This window comes from Protopterus annectens, chromosome 9.part0 (genome assembly GCF_019279795.1).
Source record: "Protopterus annectens isolate FY-2018-M chromosome 9.part0, PAN1.0, whole genome shotgun sequence".
NCBI classification, from domain to species: Eukaryota; Metazoa; Chordata; order Ceratodontiformes; family Protopteridae; genus Protopterus; species Protopterus annectens.
Window position 1 is genome coordinate 842570882 of NC_056743.1, and position 17342 is coordinate 842588223.

General features: G+C 43.9%; 1 protein-coding gene across 1 annotated transcript in view; it reads right to left on the minus strand.

Annotated features, from left to right (window-relative positions):
* CUTA (cutA divalent cation tolerance homolog) overlaps nucleotides 1-17342 on the minus strand; it is a 935617-nt gene that overhangs the window by 704549 nt on the left and 213726 nt on the right. The gene's annotated exons all lie outside the window — the stretch shown is intronic.

The following is a 17342-nucleotide window of genomic DNA, read 5'->3' on the forward strand; positions in this document are numbered from 1 at the left end:
TTTGGTTCCAGTTTCCACTCATGTGGGTCTATGAGATTTCTGCTTAGTTCGTCTGCCAGTGTATTTAGTTTTCCTGGCGGGAATTGAGTCTGTAGATGCACTTGGTAGCTCAAGGCTGTGTTCCACAGAGCCTTGGCTAGTCTGCAGAGAGGGTAAGAATGGGTACCCCCCCTGCTTATTTATGTACCACATAACAGTGGTGTTGTCCGTCTTTACCATTAATTGTCCTGGAAGAATGTGGTCCTTGAAGGCTGTCAGAGCATTCTGTACAGCTAACATTTCTTTTTGATTGGCAGGTGCATTTGACTTGTGTTCCATTTGCCCTGAATGCACTTCCCTGCCAGATGAGCCCCCCATGCATAGTCTGTTGCGTCTGTTGTTAGGGTTTGGGCGGCAGGGGGTAGAGTGAATGGTAGTCCTTTGTTTTGGTGGCAGGCCTCTGCCCACCAAAGGAACTCTAACCGTAGGCAAGTTATGATGGGAATCATTGCATCTAGATACTGAGAATGTTGACACCATAGGCTTTTTAGATACCACTGTAGTTTCTTCATATGCAGTCTTGCATATGGAATTAGTAGAATGCAGGAGGCCATGAGCCCCAAGGTTTGCAGTATTTGCCTTGCAGATAGCAGGATTTTTGTGGCCATTAGTTTGAAGTAAGTTGTCAAATGAATTTGTTTCTCTAGCGTGAGGAAAGCCATCTGGGAAGTTGTGTTCAAGTTTGCTCCCAGGAATATAATTTGTTGACAGGGTACCAGATGTGATCTCTTTTCGTTTATGGTGTACCCCAGACAAGTTAGCACCTTTTGTACAAATGCCAGATGATTCAAAAGCATGTACTGGCTTTCTGCCTGAATTAGACAATCGTCCAAGTATGGGTATATTTGAATATTTCTTTGCCTGGAAATGCAATGACTGGACTAGGCACTTTGTGAATACCCTGGGCGCAGTAGATAAGCCAAAGGGCAGTGCAGAGAACTGATGGTGCATGTAGCCTGCTTTGAAGTGTAGTTATCTTCTGCAAGATTCCCTGATTGGGATGTGCAGGTAGGCTTCCTTTAAATCCAGTGCTGCCAACTAGGCATCTTTGCCTAGCATAGGGAGCAACTGGTGAAGAGTTAGCATCTTTAATTTTGGATTCACCAAAAAGGTTGTTTAAAACAGAAAGGTCAAGGATAGGACGTCATGAGTTGTCTTTTCTGGGTATCAGGAAAAGTCTTGAGTAGAAACACTGTCCCTTTTCCTCTTCTGGTACAGTTTGAATAGCCTTTATGCTTAAGAGAGAGAGTACTAGCTTTTGAGCCTCTGCCCACTGATTTGGGGATAGATCTGGCCAACCATTTGGGGTTGGTAACGTGTGGAAGTGAAATCTGTATCCTTGGGAAACTATATTTAAAACCCATTTGTCCTGGGTAACGAGTTCCCAGTTTTTTGCCTGCAGAACAATCTTTCCCCTAAAGGAGCAGTCAGTTGAGAAGTGCTTGGAAGTTTTAAAGTTAAGTCATTCAGACTGTTTACCATGGGGGGGGGTCTTACTACTCCCTGGTTTGGAAGTGGGAGCCCCCCACTGCTTAGTCCTGTACGTACCCTGGGACTGAAGCCTGGGTGTTCTGCTGGTTATGGGTTTGGACTGAAGGCCTGGAAGAGGCAGGAAAGGACCAATTCTTAGAGGGCCAATGCCTACCAAATCTTGGAGGTTGTACTTGTAGGAAATATAACAGTTTGCATAGCTTTAGCTTTTTCCTCCATCTTTTTAAGAACTTTTTCTGCTTTGTTGCCAAACAGACAGTCCTGATTTAAGGGAGTATCCAGCAATTTAGCTTTAACATGATCTGGCAAAGATTGCTCCTTAAGCCAAGCATGCCTTCTAAGTACAGACCCAGTGACAGCAGCCCTGCAAGATGCCTCCAGTAAATCAAAACCACATTGCAAAGTATGTTTTCCAACCTGTTCAGCAGAATGCATTAAATCCTGTAAATCCTTATTTTCAGCACAGTCAGGAATAAACATAATTTTCTGTTTAAGCAATCCAATAATATGCTGCTGATACTTTAACATATGAAACTGGCAGTTTAAGGCCCTAATGGCCAATACCGCAGAAGTGTATACCTTCTTACCCCATCTATCCAGTGCCCTGGAGTCTCTATCAGAGGGGGTAGGATTTTTGGCAGTAGTAGCCTTAATGCCCTTGGGTCCCTGTGAAATGGTCTGAGGATCTGCAGTAGGAATTTTAAAGAGGAACTTGTGAGAGTCAGGAACCCAGTAATATCTATCAGGTTTTCTGGGAGCAGGAGGTAAAGATTTGATCCCCTGGGGGATAGGTTTTCCATGGTGCTTACAGCAGAAATGAATGCAATGGATTATCCATTTAGAAGTGGTTTGTTTTGTAATAGCCTTCCCCTCTGCCCCTGCAGCAAATGCTACCAGCAATTGTTCAGATTTTCTTTGAGATTTAATCCTGTGCAAGTAGAATTTTAGTTGTCTGTGCACATCCAAGGAATGCAGAATCCGTTCCCCTTTGTTCTGTGGATTGGGGAAGAAGGTTGGCAAATGAATGGACTAATTAAGAGCCACACTGGAAACCAACTTGGGCATGAAGGATGGATTGTTCCTGAGAGATACCCTGTCCGCATGAATGATGAAAGGCTCCACTGCCATAAGGGCCTGTAATTCAGATAGCCTTCTAGCTGAAGTGATTGCTAAAAGGAAGGCTGTTTTCCAAGAAAGAAATTTTAAGTCTGCAGTAGCAGCTGGCTCGAAAGGAGGTAGAGTGAGTTTCTCCAAAACAAAGTTAAGGTCCCAGGCAGGGGTAGGAGCTCTCCTGGGTGGTCTCAAGTTTTTTGCCCCTCTGAGATACTGCTTGAGCAGAGGATGAGAGAAGAGGGGTGGTTCTGTGTTATAGTGAGCTGAAATAGCTGAGGTGTGGATTTTAATGGAGGAAAAAAAGACAGGCCCTTGTGAAGCATCTCAGTTAAGTATTGCAAAATCTGAGGTAAATTGGGCGCTGCTGTGCTCATCCCTAAAGATTGGTTCCAGGCACAGAATCTTTTCCATTAGTCAGTATAATATTTTCTAGTACTAGGTCTCCTCGCATCCAAGATGACATCCATCACAGGTTTGCTGAGGGATGATAAGGGTGAATTTAAGTGATTAGCCAGGCTGCAAGGTTCAATGTTGGAAGCTAAGGGTGCAGAATCTGGTTCTCCTGCTGAGACAGCAGGGAAGGGGTCTGAGGCAGGTGCCATGGAGATATTTGCGACACACTGTGCAGGAGGGGGTACCAGTGTTGGCGCGGCCAGTCTGGAGCAATCAAAATCATCCTTGGTTTGTCCTGTGACTTTTAGTAGAACTTTGTAGAGCAAAGGCAGAGGGGGAAAGGCGTAGACTGATAGGTTTTTCCTGCTGAAGGACAGAGAATCCACTTTCCATGTTTGTGGGGAGTCCTTGTGCAAAACTTGTCCAACTGGTAGTTCTGGGGGGAGGCAAATAGATATATGTTTGGGCTACCTCATTCGCTTGTCAACATGTTGGAAATCCGTGGTTCCAGTTTCCACTTGTGTGGGTCCATGAGGTTTCTGCTTAGTCCGTCTGCCAGTGTATTAAATTTTTCTGGCAGGAATTGAGCTTGTAGATGCACTTGGTAGCTCAAAGCTGTGTTCCACAATGCCATGGTTAGTCTGCAGAGGGGGTAGGAATGTGTACCCCCCTGCTTGTTTATGTACCACATAACCGTGGTGTTGTCCGTCTTACCATTAATTGTCCAGGAAGAATGAAGTCCTTGAAGGCTGCCAGAGCATTCTGTACAGCTAACACTTCTTTTTGATTGATATGTAGGTGCATTTGATTTGGGTTCCATTTGCCCTGAATGCACTTCCCTGCCAGGTGAGCCCCCACATGCATAGTCTGATGCATCTGTAGTTAGGGTTTGGGCAGCCGGGGGTAGTGTGAATGGTAGTCCCTTGTTTTGGTGGCAGGCTTCTGCCCACCATAGGAACTCTAGGCGTAGGCACGGTATGATAGGAATCATTGTTTCCAGGCTGTGACAATGTTGACTCCATAGACTTTTTAGATACCGCTGTAGTTTACTCATATGCAGTTTTGCATATGGAATTAAAAGAATGCAGGAGGCCATGAACCCCAAGGCTTGTAGTATTTGTCTTGCAGATAGCAGGGTTTTTGTGGCCACTTGTTTGAAGTAAGTTACCAAATGAATTTGCTTCTCTGGCTTGAGAAAGCCATCTGGGCAGTTGTATTCAAGCTTGCACCCAGGAATTTAATCTGTTGATAGGGTACCAGTTGTGATTTCTTTTCGGTTATGGTGCACCCCAGACAAGTTAGAACTCTTTTTACAAACGCCAGATGATTTAGAAGTATGCCCTGGTCTTCTGCCTGAATTAGACAATCGTCCAGGTATGGGTATATTTGAATATTTCTTTGCCTGCAAAATGCAATAACTGGAGCCAGGCACTTTGTGAATACCCTGGGCGCATGTGAATACCCTGGGCGCAGTAGACAAACCAAAGGGCAGTGCAGAGAACTGATAATGCAAGTAGCCTGCTTTGAAGCATAGGTATCTTCTGCAAGATTCTCTGATTGGGTTGTGCAGGTACGCTTCTTTTAAATCCAGAGTTGCCAACCAGGCGTCTTTGCCTAGCATAGGAAGTAATTGATGAAGAGTCGGCATCTTTAATTTTGGAATCTCCGAAAAGGTGTTTAGAGTAGACAGGTCCAGGATTGGACGCCATGATTCGTCTTTTCTGGGGGACCAGAAAAGGCCAGGAATAGAAACATTGTCCCTTTTCCTCTTCTGGTACCAGATGAATAGCCCCCAAGCTTAAGAGGGAAAGCACCTGTTTTTGAGCCTCTGCCCACTGATTGAGGGGCAGGTCAGGCCACCCATTTGGTGTTGGCAACGTGTGGAAATGAAATCTGTATCCCTGGGACACTATATTTAAAACTCATTTGTCCTGGGTTATGAGTTCCCAGTTCTCTGCATGAAGAGCAATCTTTCCCCCCAAAGGGGCGGTTAAAAGATAAGTGCTTGGTAATTTTAAAAGGAAGTCATTGAGACTGTTTACTATAGTGGGTGTCCTGTTATTTCCAGATTTGGAAGTGGAGGCCCCCCACTGCTTAGTTCTGAGAGTCCCCTGGGACTGAAACGTGGGGTATTTGCTGCGTCTGGGTTTGGCTTGAGAGGGTCTGGAAGGGGCTGGAAAGGACCAATTCTTAGTAGGCCAGTGCCTACTAAATCTTGGAGGTTGCACTTGTAAGAAATCTTTTAACAGTTTGCATAGATTTAGCTTTATCTTCCATCTTTTTTTAGAACTTCTTCAAGGAGCATCCAACAATTTAGCTTTAACATGATCATGCAAAGATTGCTCCTTAAGCCAAGCATGCCTTATAAGCACAGACCCAGTAACAGCAGCCCTGCAGGAGGTCTGTAAAGAATCAAAACCACATTGCAAAGTATGTTTTCCAACTTGTTAAGCAGAATGCATTAAATCCTGTAAATCTTTATTTTCCAGTCAGGAATCAACATCATTTTCTGTTTAAGCAGTCCAATAATATGCTGTTGATATTTTAACATATGAAATTGGCAGTTTAAAGCTCTGATTGCCAAGGTTGCAGAAGTATAAACCTTTTTGCCCCATCTATCCAGTGCCCTGGAGTCTCTATCAGAAGGGGTAGGATTTTTAGCAGTAGAAGCCTTAATGTCCTTGGGTCCCTGAGAAATGGTTTCTGGATCTGCAACAGGATTTTTGAAAAGGAACCTGTGGGACTTGGGAACCCTGTAGTATCTGTCAGGTTTACTAGGAGCTGGAGGGAGAGAATCAGGGGCAAACTGGATTCCGAGAATACATCATCAACAATGTCTAGTACAAGAGGTATAGCCAAAGGCCTATGCTGAGGTTGAAGAAGGAAATCCCTAAGCCTCTTTTTTGAATCAGAAAATTCCTGGCTTTCCCAGTGGAGATTCTCCCTTAAAGTATGTAAAGTTTCCCTCAAAGAAAAATCCTCAGTAGGGGAAGCAGAGGGAATGGAATCCTCATAAGTAGGTATGGACAAATCCAGGTCATTAGAAGAGTCAGAAGAAACAGAATCCTAATCAGAAGATTCATAATCAAGCTCAGCCCTAGGCCTCGGGGGGGGGGGGGGGGGGTTTGACTACCCCTGATTAGAGTAATTAGATCTTCAGACATTTTTATCATTTGTTTTTTAGGCATAGGGGCCTGAACATGTGGCCTGGGCGTCGGTATTTTAGACATGGATCAAGATTTAGGCCTTAGCAATGAAGGTGGCGGTGCCAATTTAATATGCAAGTCTGTAGGCCTGAATACACCCTCAGAAGCCGGTGCCTGCACAGCGGCTCTGGACCCATCCAAGGTAGAGACATCCACGGATTCTATAGGTGAAGCTTCTCGCAGCATACCGGACTCCGAATGGGTCTCAGTAGAGGCCTGCGAATCAGAAGTAGCGGGTATCAGGGTCTACGAAAGCACCTCACTGAGTACCGGCGAACTGGCGACTGACTTAGAAGTGTCGTCAGCAGTTTTAGACCTCGGTGGCCTGTCTCTGTCTTGATCTTTGCGTTTTTTCAGAATCCCGGTAGTCGGATGGCTAACCAATGACATTTCTGGGTAATTAAACAGAGAACCGAAATATTTAGAGGAAAAAATATACCGACGACAGAGAGTGCGCTGATTAAATAAAGCACAAAACCGACAGCAAGGTACATCGTGGTCAGGGCCTAGTCAAGGAATACAGTACGAATGGAAATCTTTATGAGGTATTTGCTTTCCACAAGTAATGCAATTATTAACTTTTACTGACATCGGTAATGAGCAAGAAAAAGTTTCCCCAATGGGGTACTTAGCTTTAAGTTGAAGACTTCGGTTCTGAAACTTGAAAATGAAAATTTCAGGAGTCGGCCGACCGGCACTTGCGAACTGCTTCTGCTTCGGGCATCGCAGGCAAGAAAGACTGATGTAATGGCGTCGGCTGCATGTTTTATAACCCTGACGACCTGACGTCATGGAAGAAGGGACAGCACCGACGCAGGACCCAAGACTTTGTTAATCAGGCCAACTGAGGGCAATCTGCCAGCAGATTACCCAAATGTAATGACTGCAACAGTAAAACACGAAGAACATCAGGGAATATATAATTTTGGTATGCACTGATTTTTATCAATCATTTGGTGAGCATGAAGCATCCTCCTTGTTTTCCTATGTAATCTATCAAACACGTTTTGGGTCCAGTCAATCACTCCAAAACTGTAAGCTAGGACAGGAAGACCAAATTGGTTTATAGCTTGAATTTTGTTCCTAGATGTCTTCAAGATTAATTTAAGTCTTCTGGAATATTCCTTTTATTCGCATTTGTTCGTGTTTTACTGTTGATCCTTCATTACTTCCCAAGTATTTATACACATCGTCTTGCTCAAGTTCTTTTACGTCACACTATTGTCCCAAACTGATGTTTTCCCGATGTTGCAGTTTTCCTGCTTTAAAGGTTGCTTTTGCACTTTTATCAAGACCAAATGCCATTCTTATATCATCTGAAAACTTTTTGACAACTTGCAGTTGTGCTTTTAGTTCCTCATCTGATGAGCTTATACACTTTTAAATCATCGACAAAGAGAAGATGAGAAGTCTTTGCATGGCTTTCTAGGAGTCAAATTATAGCCATGGCCTAAGCTGTTATATAGACAGCTTAATGGGTTAAGGGCAAGGCAGAACAGCTGCGGTAACACATGGTCACCCTGGAATATCCCCCTTTGAATTTTTATCCCTGGGATAATAATTTGTTTTTTATCATGGCTTAATTGCAAAGTGGTATGCCACTGTTTCATGGTCACTGTAATGTAGTCGATCAGTGTATGGTGTACCTTATACATTAAGCACTCTTATCCTTGAATGTGGGATAGTATCTAATGTTTTTTTTGTAGTCAATCCATGCCATACATAGATTCTTCCCCTTTTTACAGTTCTCCACTATGACTTTAGCAACAAATGATCCTTTGTTCCACATGGCTTTCTTTTATTGCCCTTTTGTTCTACTACCATAGTCAAGTTTTCTTCTAAATGACTATAAACTCTGTCAGCATCAATTCCCGTGCATAGTTTATATGTCGTTGGAAGGCAAGTTACTGATCTATAATTTTTAGGGTAGCTTGCAGGTTCACTCATGTAGGAGAGTATTGTTTTCCCTGTTAACCAAGTTGGTGTCTGTTTGAGGTGTGCATATAAATAGTTCTTACTTTCAGCCAAAAATTAGGTACTGCATCTGGGCCTGGGGTTTTCCAATTAGAGTCTTTTCTTAACTTTGTTTCAATCTCTCTGGCTGTCACTTCATCCCATTTCCTGCATCTTTGAACCTCTTATTCTTTCTTTAACTTCTATCCATTTAGCACCTTTGTTATGCTCCACAGGATCTTCATAGATACTTCTCCAAAATGTATCTATTTCTTCTTTTTTTGGCGGTCTTTCAATTCCTTTTACCTTATTTCCGAATTCTCTATAAACCCTTTCTGGATCATCAATAAAATTGCTTATTTTGTACTTTTCTTTTATATTAATTTTCGCATCTTCCAAGTCTTTCCGCCTGTGCTGAAATGTTTAGTTTATTTGCAATAGTGTATGATAGATCCTTGTCTTTTCTAATACTGCGCATTGCTTTTATCACATCTGTTTTTCTTACTATTTTATTGATCTATTGCCTCTTCTATAATCTTATATAAAAGTGACACTTGTCTTAACTGCTTTATAGTTTTCTCTATTTGATTTTTCCATGATGGTATTAGATATCTCCCCTTCCTTTCCCTCACTACCCAGTGTTCTTGTGGTAGAATTCATTTAGCTGCACAGTAATATATCCTGTTTACTTCTGTTATATCACAAGGGTCTCTATAAACAGTTCTAATTACGGTGTTCTTTCTATCAAACTTTTGACTTTTCGGTTTTATTAACCTTCTGCAGTCTTTCTTTCATTGATCTTGATACATCTATGTGTATTAAATCAAGCAACTCTTCTCTTAGCTCATTTTCTTCCCAACTAAGGGCACATCCCTTGTTTTCCAATTCATGTGGGCATTCTACAGAAGATTCTATAGCATCTTCCTGTGGCACATTCTCTTCAACTTCATCCCATGCCATCCGTTGCTCTATCATATGGGAACTCACTGTCTTATCGCTTCTCAATATTGACTTCATCAGAGTTTCCAAAATTTCCTGTCCCTTCCCTTGCTGTCTAGCTTCAAGTGAATGTTTAAACTGGTTTCCTTTGGAAGGCTCCAAATTATCTTCATGTGGAAGATGACCAATTGCTTCCTGTTCCACTGATTTCCCCTTAATTTGGATATCCCATTACTCTAGCCTGTTGTGGTGCTTTCTAAATTAGATTTTCTACACTGAATCCTTCACTTTGCAGGTACTCCATGATCTCAGTTTCTATTTCTTTAACTTCTACATTACTAATCTCCTTTTGAACATTTCCTTTTTGTCTTCTGGTCTGGTGAGGTATCAAAAGTGATGAGGGAGTCAAGAAGGACTGACTGTAGACTTGAACTTGTTGGCTGTCCAAGTGGAATAGGTATGATCTGAGGGGGGGGTGCCTTTTAACTAAAGAGAAAGCCCTCCCCACAATCTTGAAGGCAGAGTGCCTAGGGGACACTGAAGTTGGAGGTAGAGGAGCTGATATCTGCTGCACCTCTGACCCCTGAACCCCTATAAGCCCTCCACCCAAGGACTGGAGCTGTCCAGAACCAAAGCTCCAGGGGGCAGAGATAGCTCCAACAACTTCAGAGTAGACCCTGGTCCCCCGGATGTGCCGCTTCAGTTTAGTGTCTTCCTGCCCCGGAAAAGCTCTGAGCCAGATGGCTCAGGGAAGCAACCGGAGTCAAAGAATGGGACGTTTTCAGATCCGATGAGGACACCTCCAGGGATTGCAGATCATAGGGCTCCAAAAAGTACAGTTGTGTACACTTACCATAAATGTAGATGTTAGAGTGTATTCACTGTTGCAGTCATCACACTTTGGTATTCGGGCCGACTGACGGCTACCTGCAGGCAGATAACCCGAGTCTTGGGATTTCTGCGTTGGATGCTGTTGCCTCATCCATGACGTCCGGTCGTCAGGGGTATAAAACATGCACCCGATGCCATTACATCAGTTTTTCTTGCCCCAGATGTCAGGAGCAATCAAATGGTGTGGAAAACCTCCAGTAAAAAGTAAATTACCATTTAAGTATAGAAAGATGGGGGGGGGGGGCTGGAGGGAGGGTAACCAGGACAGCAACAGTGAATACACTCTAACATCTACATTTATGATAAGTGTACAAAACTGTACTGTGTTCTTCGTGTTTCGCTGTTGTAGTCATCACACTTGGTTTGATTCCAAAAGCTGAGGAAGGGTGGAGGCAGTCAAGAAGTAGTAGGGCTGGCTAGTAGGCCTTGTAAGACTGCTGTGTCAAATCCGGCTCTGGGTTTAGAAAAGATAGGCAAGTGGTAATGCTTGGTGAAGGTATGTACAGAACCCCAGGTTGCAGCTTCCAGGATGTCCCTGGTAGGTACTCCCCTGAGAAAAGCTGTAGGGGTTGAGGTAGGCCTAGTGGTATGAGGCCTGATCCCCTGTGGGGTAGGTTTTCCATGGTGTTTGTAGCAGAAATGGATGCAGTGTGCTATCCATTTAGAAATGGTTTGTTTCGGAATGGCCTTGCCCTCTGCCCATGCAGCAAAGCTGACTAGCAGCTGGTCAGATTTTCTGAAAGGTTTAGTCCTGTCAAGGTAGAACCTGAGCTGTCTGTGCACATCCAAGGAGTGCAGGATCCTTTCCCCTTTATTCTGAGGATTAGGAAAAAAGGTTGGCAAATGGATGGATTGGTTTAAAGCCACACTGGATACCACCTGGGGCATAAAAGATGGGTTAGTCCCGAGGGAATCTTTGTCCGTATGGAAGATAATAATAATGAAGGGTTCCACAGCCATAAGGGCCTGTAACTCGGACACCCTTCTTGCTGAAGTGAAGGCTATCAGTAAGGCTGTTTTCCAAGAGAAGAATTTTAACTCTGCTATAGCAGCAGGCTTAAAAGGGGAAGTGTGAGCTTCTCTAGTACAAAGTTAAGGTCCCAGGCAGGAGTGGGATCTCTCCTTGGGGGTCTTAAATTGTTAGCTCCTCTCAGGAACTGTTTGATCAGAGGGTGAGAGAAGAGGGGTGGCTCAGTATTGTAATGAGCTGAGATGGCAGAGGCATGAATCTTAATTAAAGAAGAGGATAGGCCTTTGTGGAGCAACTCTGCTAGGTAAACTAGGATTTAAGGCAAAGAGGGCATAGCTGTGTGCTTCCCTTGAGACTGGCTCCAAGAACAGTATCTATTCCACTTTTTTGAATAGGATTTCCTAGTACTGGGCCTCCTGGCCTCAAGGATAACATCCAGCACCTGTTTGCTGAGGGTTGCTGGTGATGTACTCAGGGAATAAGCCAGGCTGCCAGGTTCAGGGTTTGCAGCTGAGGATGCAAAATCTGTCCCTCCTGCTGGGACAGTAGAGAGGGGGTCTGATGCAGGTGCCAGTGTGGCACTGCTGTCAGACTGCATAGGAGTGGATACCAGTGCTGGCGTGGCCAGTCTGGTGCAATGAGGATTGTCCTTGGCCTGTCCTGTTTGATCTTGAGGAGTACTTTTGGAAGGAGGGGCAGAGGGGGAAAAGGCATAGAGTGAGAGGTTTTCCCCATGTGAAGGATATGGCATCCACTTTCCAAGCTTGGCTGTGGGGAATTCTGGTGCAAAATTTGTTTAGTCGATGGTTTTGGGGGCATGCACAGAGGTCCACCTTTGGTGTCCCCCACCTGTATATTAAATGTTTGAATGAGTTTGGTTCCAGTTTCCTCTCGTGTGGGTCTATTAGAGTTCTGCTCAAGTCATCTGCCAGTGAATTTTGTTTGACTGGCAGGAATTGAGCTTGCAGGTGCACTTGGTTGCTTAAGGCTGTGTTCCACAGAGCCATGGCTAACCTGCAGAGAGGGTAGGAGTGAGTTCCCCCCTGCTTGTTTATGTACCACACAACTGTGGCATTGTCTGTCTTTATCAGGAGTTGTCCTGGCAGGATAAGGTATTTGAAGACTGTCACTGCATTCTGTACAGCTAACATTTCTTTTTGATTGATATGCAGGTGAATCTGTCCTGGGCTCCATTTGCCTTCAGCATTTGACTGCCATGTGAGCCCACCATACATAGTCTGATGCGTCTATTGTCAGAGTTTGGATGGCGGGGGTTGTGAGAAAGGGAGTCCCTTGTTGTAGTTGCAAGCCTCTGCCCACCAAAGGAACTCTGTCCTTGGGCAAGGAATGATAGGAATCACTGTTTCCAGGTCCTGGGAATATTGACACTGGAGACGTTTTAAATACCACTGAAGTTTGCTCATATGCAGTCTTGCATATGGAATCAGTAGAATACATGAGGCCATGAACCCTAGGGTTTGCAGTACTTTTCTTGCAGATAGCTGGGTTTGGGTGGCCAGTCGTCTGAAATAAGTTGTCAAATAAACCTGCTTTTCTGGAGTGAGGTATGCCATCTGGGAAGTTGTGTTCAAGCTTGCTCCCCGGAATACAATCTTTTGGCTGGGTACCAGATGTGATTTATTTTCGTTGATGGTATACCCCAGATAAGTTAGAAGTCTCTTTACAAAAATCAGGTGCTGAAGTAGCAATTCCTGACTGTCCGCCTGAATCAGGCAATCGTCCAAGTATGGGTAAATTTGAATATTTCTCTGCCTGCAGTAAGCAATGGCTGGAGTCAGGCACTTTGTGATTACCCTGGGCGCAGTAGATAAGCCAAAGGGAAGTGTAGAGAACCAATAGTGCATAGAGCATGCCATGAAACATAGATATTTCCTGCAAACTCCCCTTATGGGGATGTGCAGATAAGCTTCTTTTAAGTCTAGGGTGACTAGCCAGGAGTCCTTGGCCAGCACAGGAAGGAGCTCCTGGAGTGTAAGCATTTTAAATTTTGGTACCACCAGGAAGGTGTTTAGGGTTGACAGATCCAGAATAGGGCGCCAAGAGTTCTTTTTCCTGGGCACCAGGGACAGCCTGGAGTTGAAACCCTTTCCCATTTGCTCTGTTGGCACAGGCTGATACTGAGAAGAGAAAGTACTTGCTTTTAGGTCTCTGTCCACTGGTTTTGAGGAAGGTCTTGCAATCCGCTTGGGGTTGGCAGAGAGTGGAAATAGAATCTGTATCCTTGGGATACAATGTTTAAGACCCATCGGTCCTGGGTAATATACTCCCAGTTTTTTGTATGCAGGGTGAGTTTTCATCCTGGGGTGCAAGTACTTGGGCATGACTGGGAAGGATTAAGGACAAGTCATTGTGAACTTTTTCCATAGGGGGTGGCTTACCACTCCAGGTTTTTGAGGGGGGAGCACTCCATTGCTTAGATCTGTGCATATCCTGAGACTGTAGTCTTTGTGGTCTGTTGCCCCTGGGTTTGGGCTGAGAAGGTCTGGAAAGGACCAGTTTTTTGAAGGCCAATGCTTACTGAATCTAGGTGGCTGCACCTGCAAGATATCTTTAACAGTTTGCATGGATTTAGCTTTTTCCTCCATCTTTTTAAGAACATCTTCTGCTTTAGAGTCAAACAAACATTATTGGTTCAAAGAAGCATCAAGTAATTTTGCCTTGACATGGTCTAGCAAGATTTGTTCCTTCAGCCAAGCATACCTTCTCAGAACGGACCCAGTGACAGCAGCCATGCAAGATGCTTCTAAGGCATCAAAACCACACTGCAAAGTATGTTTACCAACTTGGTTTGCAGAATTCATTAAGTCTTGTAAGTCCTTATTTTTTGCACAATCAGGAATCAACAACATTTTTTGCTTAATTAGATCAATAATATGCTGCTGGTACTTCAACATGTGAAACTGGCAATTTAAAGCCCTGATGGCAAGAGTTGCAGAGGTATATACCTTCTTACCCAATCTGTCTAGAGTCCTAGAATCCCTGTCCGAAGGGGTAGGTTTTTTGGATGTAGAAGCCTTAATACCTTTAGGTCCCCTGGGAAATGGTCTCTGGATCCGCAGTGAGATTTTTAAAGAGAAATTTCTGAGAGTCAGGTACTCTGTAGTATCTGTCAGGCTTTCTAGGAGCAGGTGGTAGAGTATCAGGGGAAAGGCTGGATTCCATAAAGACATCATCTGAGTCTCTTTTTGGACTGTGAGTAGTCCTGGCATTCCCAGCGGAAATGCTCTCTTAGGGTACTGCAAGGTTTCACCCAAAGAAAGGTCCTCTGGGGGGGAGGCTGAGGGAATTGATTCCTCTGCATCCAAGTCCTCATAGGTAAATAAGGCTATGTCCTGGTAATCACAGGGGTCAGAGTCATCAGACTCATGGTCTGAAGAATCAGAAGGAAAATCAATTTTTGTCTTTTAGAGGGGAAGGCTGGCTTCCCCTAATTAAAGTAATAAGGTTTTCAGCCATTCTAAGCATTTGTTTCTGTGGCATGGGAGCCTGACAATGTGCTTTGGTCATCGGTTTCCTAGGTGTAGTGCAAACTCTGGGCCTGAGAAATTCGGTAGATTTAGTCATTAACGAAATAGTAGGTTTAATGCGAACATCTGAAGGTCTGAATACACCCTCAGAAGTCAGTGCCTGCACAGCGGCTCCGGACCCATCCAATGTAGAGACATCTGCAGGTTCCATAGTCGAAGAAGCATCTCGTGGCATACCGGACTCCGAATGGGTCTCAGTAGATTCCTGTGAATCTGTAGAAGCAGGTAACAGGGGCTGCGAAAGCGCCTCACTGAGTACCGGCGGACTGGCGACTAGCTTAACGGAAGCGTTGACGGCAGTTTTGGACCTATGCGGTCTGTCTCTGTCTTTATCTTTGCATTTTTTTGGAAGATCGGTAGTCGGATGGCTTACTGAAGCCATTTCGGAATACGGAGAATGAGAGTGAAAGAATTTAGAGACAAAAATAGCCCGACGATGAATAGTTTGGACATTGAACAAGGCACAAAACCGACAGTGAGGGACGTTGTGGTCTGAGCCTAAAACAGGTGACGTGAGTAAGAATGAAAATCTCTGTGAGGTATTTGCTTTCCACAGGCAAGACAAACTTTTTCTGACATTGGTTAGAGCAAGAAAAAAGGATCCCCAATGAGGTACTTAGCTTTAGAAGACTTCAGGTTTGAAACTCGAAAAACAAAAATTTCAGGTAGCTGCCAACCGGCACTTGTGGACTCCTTCTGCTTCGGGCTCCTGCACGGCAAGAAATACTGATGTAATTGCGTCGGTTGTATGCTTTATACCCCCGACGACCTGACTTCATGGATGAGGCGACAGCATCCGATGCAGAAATCCCAAGACTCTGGCATTCGGGCCAACTGAGGGCTACCTGCAGGCAGATAACCCAAGTGTGATGACTGCAACAGTGAAACACGAAAAACATCCACAGGTTGAATTGGGAGAAGGAGAAACTAAAGGACTAGTCACGTGCAGGCTCATGGATCCATTCCACTTTACTCTAGGACAAACTCCTGGGAAGACCTGAGTGAGGAGCTAGTGGATGGTGGCCTCAAGTGCTTATGTGGAGATTCCTGCAAAAACAGGAAGGGAGTTGAGAAGGTATCAGACCCAGCAAATGAAGAGGTGACCAGATCCAAGGAGATTTCATTTACAAAGCAGTGGGATCCATTTTTTTTTTTTTCAATGACAATTTTTGGAAATGGCTCTGAAGATGGAGCTGAAGATGTTGTAGGATCCGGAGATCTCTTTTTAGCTCTGTCTTTAGAAGCAGAGATGGGCTTCCCTTTGTCAAATTTCTTAGAGAGGGGTTTTGACCCCCAGCTGGAATAGAGGAAGAAGGAAGACGGCCCTTCAAAATTACTTTTTTTTGTGTTTGAGTGCCCTGATGTTGAAGCCAGCACCAATGGTATAATTTGCATATAAATGGGTAGCTCCCAAGCAATATATGCATTCCCTGTTGGCACATAATACCTATTTCAGTTGCCCACAACAGATGCACTGGTTGGTTTGTCAGCCATCCTTGCTAGTCCTAAAAAAAAAAAAAAAAAAAAAAAAAAAAAATTTTTTTTATGAGAAAGGTCAAGAAAAAACTGCAACGGTAGTCAATGGTACCTAGCTGGGTAGAAAAAGGATAAGGAGAAGAAAGCCGAAATACCAACAATGGTACTGGAAGGAAATACAAAGGTCTCAGTAAAGTCACAGGAGGACTGGACTTGTTGCTGTTGCGTCTTTCGGCTTTTCCCGGTTAGGGTCGCCACAGCGGAACTCCAGTCCGCTAATGATTGGTAGTTGATTTTTACGTGCCGAGTTACCAGCCCTGACACACAACCTTCAACGAAGGTATGCCCATTCACACATGTCTCCATGCAGAAGACGCTCTAGCTGAGAATCGAACCGGACAGAGTCTTACTGTGAGGCGACAACGCTACCGCAGCACCACCTAAAAGAAAAAAAATTGCCATAACAAAGGGAAGAAGGTGAAAGTAATTCAGAGGATAGCCCACTGAAAGGGAAAAGGTTGAAAAGACTCACTGTTTTACCATGACACCAATGACGAGCGAGAGGAACTGCATCTGTAGCAATACGGCAGCAAACAAGATCTGAAGTATATTAGGTTGACAAGGCTGTATGGGTAGAAGGTGGAGCTCGAGGGTTTGAATCCAAGGCTCCATAAGAAGCGGCAGAGTCAGATCCAAAACCCATCAATTGAGGAATGAAGAAAATTACATCAGATCTTAATTCACAGTAAAACCCAATGTTAAAAACATACAGAGTAGAGTCATACATATAGTAAATGTACAAATGCTGAAATATCAAGTTTTGCAATATCGTCCTGTCAAAAGACAGAAATAAACACAGTAACAGTATGACTGCACAAGACAGTCCCCCTTAGTGTTTAACAGCACAAATACAAACTGCACTTGAGAGAAATACTGTAAGTTTCCTCAGAAAGTAAGTCAGAAACAAAATAAATATTGCTACAAGCAAAATTCCCACAGGAATTACTGTAAACACTGGCAGAAATAAATGTTTTAAACAAACATAAAAACAGAGAATAATAAATCTAATAAAATGAGAGGAAGGGGGTCCCCAAATGGGGCTTATCTGAGCAGCAAGCTGGAAAATCAGTAAAATCAGTACCGAATCCTGTGAGGAGACAGGGAAATTCTGGTTTGGATGGCAAAAAAATACCAACCAAAATATGAAAAATAACTCAAACTGAGGAGTGTTTCCTCACTACAGTGTGGCACATATCTGGAGAAAAAGCACAAAACTCAAATGTACTTGGCATTTCAAAGAACTGGAAACTCTTTTTTTTTTTT